Genomic DNA, 8,844 nt, shown 5'->3' with positions numbered 1-8,844 from the left:
AATTGTTTGCCCACACAGTTAATTAAAATTGAAAACTGCATTTGAATTAGTAACTTTTGGATCCTTTTATAGATGAATGATGTGGCCGCTGCAAGTAAAATAAACAATGTTTGCTAAGAGGCTTTTCACAGGGGTCGTTTAGCATGCTAAAAATTATAGAAAGTGATTGCGCTGATAAATAAATACATATGTAAAGCAGTGACATCTGAAGTGTGCTCTGTTTATTCCAAGGGCAGCTTGAAGCAATTTACATTTTAGTATGTAATCCCTATGGTATAAATAAAAGGCACACCATAAACTTCCCACATTGTCTAGTTATGTCTCTTGTGGGGCATTTTGCAGATGGATATATGAAAGAGATATGGGTTAAATGCATTTCAAAATAGTAGGGAGATAGATATGCAGTCGAGGGAATAATTTCAAGATGGAAAGAACATCATTTCGACACCCTTCTATGGCTGAGCAGCCAGGGCCAGAACCCAGGTATATTTTCGACCACAGGATTCACAGCTCACATTGTGAGACCCTCCTGGAGACCAGAACCAGAAATATTAGTAGGGAAGATGGTCCAAGCTTGATGCCTAAAAAGGGCCACCCACAGAACTCACTTGGTTGATCTTCTTCCACCTCATCTCCATCTTCATCCAAGTTTGATTTTTCTTCACTGGGAGTGAGATTTAGGAATGACAGCGTCCGCTATGCTTCTTGCAAAAAACCCCAGAATGATCTACTATCAACTGCTCCATGGGAAGGATTCCAGAAGAGAGAGAGAGAGGCAGGGAAGATCACCTCAGAGCATTAAAGTGATTTGTGTATGGGAGGTTAATTACTTTCAAAATGGCCGCAGTCCTGTAAAGTGTTCCAATGAAGCTTTGTGTCCTCAATCAGGCATTTAAAATGTACTTTTGTAAACATGTAAATGTCCAAACAAAATGATATTTATTATCCTTTTTTGCAACAATGAAAAAGCAAACATTTAATTAGTAACACACCCAGTAGAATCTCATTTCAGAGAAAGCTTCTTTATTTGAATATAATGGAGCTCCTTTTTTCGATCTGATGTACGTTAAATATCTTTGCTTTTATTACATGACTAATAGATATCTGGCAGATAATAAATGTATACACACTTCCACATTTTATAGATTTACACTGTACATCATCATCCTACACAAAACATGCCCTTTCACAAGTATACAAACAGCTTTCCCCAGGGAACTTTATAAAAACACACTTGGCTTAACATTTTTTTGGCAGTAGGCAATCTGACACAGAGGAGCATACCAGAAAGATGAGTTCACAATTGTACCAGCTGCATTTGGAATGAAAAATCCAGAAATCTGAAAGTGAGGTTTGATTAATATACAGACATGTAAGCACACACACGCACACATATATATTCACAAGTCATAAAACCAGAAATACAGGGAGGCGATCTTGCAAAGCAGAATTCTAAGGTGGAAGGAACTATTGCCAAGCTCCAATTCCACAGTACTTTGACCAGTGCTTATTCCTGTTTTTAGACACACACACACACAAATTAGTGGAGTGCTGCAGTGTGCTGTAGCAGTTGGACTAGGACCTGGGAGACAAGGGTTCAGATCCTCACTCATCTATGAAGTTCCCTGGGTGACCTTGGGTCAGTCAGCCTCCTCAGAGTAGCCTACTTCAGAGAGTTCTTGTGAGGATAAAACAGGGAGAGGGAGAACCATGTATACAACCTTTGCTATGTGCATGGTGCTGTTCTGACAGAGACTTGCCTCCACCTATCCCTGTAGACAATTTAGAGTTATCAGTACCGTACAGGAAAGTAGCCTTGTAATTAACCCTAGAAAAGTATTTCAAAGCACCCATTTAACACTCCAGTGTTTATCTATAATCATGGCTTTGAAATAGCTTGATGTAGGGCGTACAAATTTAATAATCAACCTACTGCCTCCCCTAATTTCAAGCATTTGCTGATGTTGTAAGACTTGAGCTGCTAGTAAAGTTATATATAGGAATATGTACATATTAGCATGGCTTTTCCTTTTGGGAAGTGCAAATCTTTATGCACACAACAGCCAGTGGCAATGTTTTGCTTTCATGCTTAGTTAGTTCCTGCACTTGCAGTGAAATCACTGGCCTTCTGTCCAAGGAAATAATACAGGCTCCATGGAAAATGTGAGAGGCATATCTGTTCACCACAGAGCAACTGACATCTTCCGACATGGAAAGAGGTAATGAAGACACGGGGTTAATACCATCATGGCTAGAACTGGTACTTGCAAGTCATGTAAACACAGTGCCGACATGAGCATTGGCACTTACAGCCATGGAATCTTGGCAGAATATGAATCAGTGCGGATCTGATCCTGTTATGGCACTACTAAAACTTGAGGCATCCTCCAGGAACGCATTCCTCTAGTGGGATAACACCCGTTGCAGGCACAGCTCAATTCTAGCTCAATTCTAGTCCAATGCTAAAGCCATACACGCACACAAGACCCAGAAGTGTCAGACATCACCTTAAAGCTACACTTTTAACATTTATTGGTTCATTGGGTAGACCTTTGGCTAGACCTGATATATGACCTAGATGCCTACAAGTCCATGGGAAGTAAATTTGCCAGGGAAGTCATTAATGTGCTGTGTGTCACTAGCTGCTTCTTTATTTGGCACGACTTCTGGGTGAGACAAAGCCTGCTAGTGCTGTTTCTTTAATGTGTTAATATGGGAGAAAATTTGGAAGGGGGGGGGGGAGAATATGCATCCAAGCCAATGTAGATTTTACATGGGCATTGGTATCAAATTTAAAACAAAGCACGCCTCAGATTGGTTCTTTATTGCAGGTGTATTCTTCAACTTGTCCTTGACACAGTAATAGTGGATTTGTTGTGGATTTGTTCTGCAGTTGAATGCTTTCCCAACACCACCACATGACTGCTGTCCAGAAGGACTATAGGGCAACAAAAGTGGGACACAAATAAACCAGAACATTTGTGCCATAATGCTGACTGCAGTGGGCTTGGGGAAAAAATGGATTGCAAACTTTAAAAGCATTTTAAAAACATTTTGTAGCACTGAAATTGGAGGTCTGAACCTGTTGTGAAATATCCGTTGCTGCGGTTAAAACCTTCCTCTTGTGTGAAAGCAGCATGTTTGCATTTGATAATCATATTCTATACCCACTGCATGAATGAGCCAGGGAGCTTCCTCTAAACTTCTTGTGCCACGTTAGCAGCTTTCCAGTTAGCAGGTGACTTTTCTGTCTCTGAGCCAATTCACATAACCGTCAGCTGCTTGAACAGCAGCACTCTGAACTACGATTTCTGCTAATGACCATGTTGCAAAAGCATAAATAGGAGGCCTGCCAGGCAACTGAGGAACATGGGTATCAGAACTTACTGGTCTGGACAGAAGGGTTCCAGTCCATAATTTGGGAAGGCCTCCTCTGGGTGCAAGTATCACAGAAAACACCTATCAACAAAAGTCTGCTTTCAAAGAACCAGTTTTTTGAACTATTTGCACCAGCCCTGAAGTTGTTCAGGACACAGCAGGATGCAACAAAACTCAGCTCTGGAGTGTAACCAATCACACAGCCTTGGTTCAAAGTGCTAAGTCCTTGGAAAATAATGTTCTACCCTTCATATTGCATAGAGAATGCAGAAACTCCCCTCACCCACCAATCAGAATCACCCCCTACATGCATTATGCAAAAGGGTAGATTCTTCATTTGAACTTTAGTCCATAGGGCCTTGTTTATTCATGTGGGAGGAAGAAGAAAAAACTGCTGCTGACTCCCTTACTTCAGCAGTTAAGCACACCCACTCGGTCCTCGGTACACAGACAGCCTAAAGTCACTTGCATAAGGGAAAGGACGTGTGCAATGAATGTCAGAGTTTGAAATAATAAACTCGCTTTAACCCTTGTTCTGTCTGGGTGTGTTTCCATTAAGCAACAGTAGGACTGCCAACATGCAACACTGATATACTGGACGGGGTTTTAGGAAAGGTAACAGTTAACTGAAAGGCAACTTGGCAATGGCTCTGTTCCTGTCTGGTCAAAGACCACCGAGAAAAGCACTAATAAGCAATTTCTAGCTGTAAGAACATTACCAGAACAGCGTCAGCTACCTGGGAAGAAACAACTTAAATAAAGGACATAAGAGACAGATATTTTCCCATATACCACAGAAGCTACTTTCTGAGCTATACAAAACATTAATTAGAATGTACATGTTGCATGAAATAAGTGGGGGAGGATATAACATTCTAAAGTCATATGTTTTTCTTACTTGGCTGGAACACAACTGATACTTTTTAATGGCCTGTTTCTTCATTGTTTACCAAAATGTATGACATGTGTTCATGTCAAAAGATACTTCTTATCTATGAGCTTTCTTTTTTGCAGCTAAAACAATAATGGAAAAATGCCACTAACATCTTTGCACCATCAGAGTTTCAAGGGCAAATTTGCATTCCAATACTGCAAAAATTAAATGGTAATATGGATAAACCAATACCAAGAACCAGCCAGCCAAAGTAAAAGCACTTGTAAGTTTCATTGATTCAAACATGTGGCTCACTAAAATCAATGGGACTTACAAGAGCTTATCTTTGGCCAGTTCATGCCCCTGATATATACACTGCCAAGGCAGGTGTTAGTCTATAAAATTATTTTGCTTGTCAAAGTCAAACATATGCACACAAACGAATGCATGTATGTACATATATTAAAAATCTATAAAATCAACATACATACCTATACATCACATGTTCTTTACAATATACAATGTTTTATTGTATCAGGGCTGTGACTAAATAATAGGAGGCTGGACAGGGGAGAAAAATAAGTTCATGACAAAGAAGACTATTTCTCTCTTTTAAAAAGGTACCATAGGATCACAGGAAGCTCCTTCCTATCAGATAATTCCATTTGTCCACCTATCTTAGCACTGCCTGCTGTGACAGACATAGCTCTCCTAGGTGTCAGGCAGAGGAATATCTCCAATCACCTACTCCTGGAGATGCCATGGATTGAACAGAGTTGTAGGTACCACAACGGGTAAAGGCTAGATTTTGGCAGAACACAGAAGCAGGAGTGCAGGCTGGGACACCTCAGGCGCAGGGCCAAATGTGGCCCTCCAAATGTCTATTTGGCCCTCAAGACTCTCCCTTGGCCATAGTTCCTTTTCCAAGGTCCCATCCCCCAGCAGCCCTGTGCTCTCCTTGAGTGCTTTTGCTTGGCTGGAGGATTAAGAGATGAGGATAGGTGGAGGTGTGTTGAAACCTTTGCATGGCTTGAACGTACCCTATTGCACATACAAAGGCAAGAGGAACAGGTATTGTCCTGCCCACTTCCACCTGCCCCTGCCCACCACTGGCATGCAACCCTCCCCAGAGGTGATTGATGAGGGAACTGTGGTTCTCAGTCTGGTGTAGGCTCTGAATTGACATTCAGAATTGGTCTAATATAGAGGGAGCCATACCAGAGTGAGTATCATGATGGATCTTGTTGGGATGGGGTGAAGGTGAAGGGGGAAGTTTCCTTCTGCTTCAGCACCAAATCTTGATTAAAATGCAATTAATGGGCAACCATACTCATGCAAAGAGTTAGCTCAGCAAAAAACCACAAATGCTGTGCCAGGGATTATTAGGAAAGGGATAGGAAAATGCAAGATCAGACGATTGTAAGCAATTCTGGACACCCCAGTTCAGAAAAATTTCAAAGAGGGCTGAAAATCATACAAAGAAAAACTAAAACAAGGAGTGGGTGAGATCTACTTCCTTAAGAAGGAAGTATTTCATTGCACAATTTACAATCAACCTAATGAATTTAGCACCAAAGGGAGCTGTGATGGCTACTAATGTGTTTAAAAATGAATTAGATTGATCAATGTTGTAGGATCCAAGAGCAACTTAAGACACATCAAAAATCCACACGTCAGCTTGTATGAATTTTGACTTTCCTCCCCTTTTGAATGACAGATCCCCCTCCATAGCACAACACAGAATGCTTTTGAAACTCAGTATGCCTTATACTTCATGCAAAGCTCTCATGAATGGTTCCTTGAATCCCAGCCCTAGTGAATATATTTGTGGCTCCTACGGGTTGCAGAACCTAGTCTCAAAAGTTGAGACATCTGACTAATATAAGTACAGAGATTGGTATCAGACCAAATTGGTGTACTAGGTTTAGTAATGTGTCACCCATTAACTAAATTAGTTGGGCTCATACTGTGTGCAAGAAAACAGAAATCACAGAACAGGGAGAAACGTTCAAGGAGAGCTGCTAGTAAATATATAGCTGTGTTTCCTGCTGTGTTTCCTGCCTGATAGGAGCAGATGTTATTAATATGAAGCAAGGGCCTGTGCTTTGATAGTGGGGAAAGACAGGAAATTCAGGAGAAAAAAAGAGTATGAGTGATTTGTTTGCTCCTAGACTGAAATGATTCTCTTTCACTCTACCTACACACACATTTCACTTACAGCAGCTTCTTTGAAAAGTTGCATTCTTTGTATTCTTATTCTGGTGACTCCTTTCTTCATGCCAAGACCTCTTTCCAAAAAAAATAAATAAAAAAAAATTACAAAGCAAAAGGACATGTGTACACATGCAGGGTTTATGTGTGCACTAATTTGGGAGAGAGCACATGGGTTTGCTTGCACACAAGTGACACAATGCAAGATGTAAATAATGACTGGTGGGAATTGGGAGTCAAACAACCTGTAAAGGGCCACTGGTCCCTCCCTGCATTATTTAAAATATATAAACAACAAAGAATTTATGATAAGGCATTGGCAGAAAGGATCTCCAGCTTCATCCTTCTCACTGGAGTAGGAAATGGTTGGGGGCTGGACTAATTATGAGAAAGATTGCTGAGCCTAGTTGTACAGCAGTATGGGCCAGCATTCAGGCAGGAGCCCCATGTAGCTGTTGCTTGCCTGGACATGACTTGGCAGTGTGTTTGGGTCCACCAAGGTTCTCCACTGCTGCCATTCCACTGGTGTCACCATGCTCCCAATCTTACAGGTGTGGCCTTGACAGTGGCCCTAAGTAGCAGTGTCAGGAGGGTGACTCTACCCCACAACACATGTAGCTATTACAGCTACAGTAGGCAGAAAGGGACAGTGTCTTCTACAGCAGTATCTGGAAAACGTAACTACTGAAGAGTGGTAATGTGCATTCACTTAATGCACGGGGGGGGGGGGGCAGGCGTTCCAAGTGATAATTAAAACAAAAGTGCCTTATAATGTTGTAACACAGATTTCATACCAATTGGTTTCAGAATAAGCAGGCCATTAGAAAAGTGGTTCCTATGTTCTTATGTGGTTCTGCACCAAATAAGAGGACAATATTGTGATTCTTTGTAGTCTGCCTTCCATTCGAGTGTGGAGAGGAAACCAGGTGAATATAACAGACTAAGATTTGCTGTTACTTCTTCCTGGGATTAAACACAGCAATATTTTCCCAACAGAAAATATACCTATAATTACACATGGTGAAAATGGGGTGTTTTAGCTATATCTAGCACAAGACAGAGGGATGACCGATTAGGCAGCAGCACTTCAAAGGAGGACTGACAAGCTGTTCATGAAAAATTGAACATGTGTCTGAAATAGAGTGTTGTGATATAAAGAAAGGCAAACCTTTTTAGGCTCTATTTACAGAATTGCTTTTTTCCTAAAAGAATTCTTGCATGCTGGAGTTTAGAGGAGCTGAAGCACAGCTGACATGTGGTCCTTATTTTCTGACTTCTGGTTTAATGTGACAAATAGCACATCACACATCTTCCTTGTAGTCGGATGCACCATCTATATAATCTGTAACTCACCCATCTCCCTACAGGAAAGATTCAAGACTCATAGGCGTTTTGTATATTACACAGGAAAAGTGGAAAGACATGGCAGCCATTTGTGCATCCTTGCTTCACACTTGTTTACACTTGTGTGAAGGTGTGCGCCTCCAACATAATGCATGCGAGCTTTGAACTGGCACGTGGCACCGAGATATAAACCGTTCTGATTGCTCAGGGTTTTTATGAACTGAATGATAAGCACTATGTGAAAGTGGGAAGCACAGCTCAAGCAAATTTGGTTTTACTTATTCCATGTATAGCATCTGTACTGTTGAAGAGCTAATATTAGCAACTAAACATCTGCATCTAAGCCACAGCCTTGCATCCGGTTGGATTGTTTTCTCTTCTCCATTTTGTGTTTCAAATGTAATGTGCTGCAGTGGTGCACTATCCCCCTCCCGGTGTTTTCTAACTCTTCCTCTGCCGCCTCAGATTATGTCCCTGACACTCACTCTGCATTCTCTTGTACACTTTAGACATTTCCCCCTCAGGGTTGGCCCAAGACATGTTGCTGCCTGAGGGAAAGGATAAGATGGCACACATATGTACCAAAACTGACCAGACTGGTTGCTGAATCTTCCTTCAACCCAGGAAACAGGACACCACTACACTGTAGGGTAGAAAAACAGGTTGGAAGGTGCAGCGGCGCACACAGCTGCAACATGTCATTACATCTGCCTGATCTCTCCTCCCCCAATCATCTGCTGCCTGAGGTGGTTGTCTCACTTTGTCTAATGGTAGGGCCAAGTCCTGTATTACCCATTCATGTAGGGAAGTGGGAAAATACAGATACAGAGATGAAACCGATCTGCCAGTATCATGCATCACACAATTCATACAAAATGAATACATATGCCTTTGGTCATTTCTGTTAACTTCCCTCTTCATATCTTAAAACTGTCTTTACTCTTACTGTCTACATTCTGTCAAAGCTACATCCTGAATAAGAATGTCATCAGTTTTCAAAATATTATTAGATTCTGAGAAAGTAACACAATGATAAC

General features: G+C 41.3%; 1 long non-coding RNA gene across 1 annotated transcript; it reads right to left on the bottom strand.

Annotated features, from left to right (window-relative positions):
- Nucleotides 1–1,003: 1,003 nt before the first annotated feature.
- On the bottom strand, nucleotides 1,004–7,930 carry LOC310827612. Its single transcript, XR_014556465.1, has 2 exons — nucleotides 7,867–7,930; nucleotides 1,004–7,796 (listed from the first exon to the last, which is right to left on the bottom strand). It is a non-coding gene; the product is annotated as an uncharacterized lncRNA (long non-coding RNA).
- Between the last annotated feature and the right edge of the window lie 914 nt (nucleotides 7,931–8,844).

This window comes from Podarcis gaigeae (assembly GCF_964106915.1).
Source record: "Podarcis gaigeae genome assembly, chromosome: 11".
NCBI lineage: Eukaryota > Metazoa > Chordata > Lepidosauria > Squamata > Lacertidae > Podarcis > Podarcis gaigeae.
Note: the sequence above shows the minus strand (reverse complement) of the source record. Positions and strands in the feature narration are given on the sequence as shown.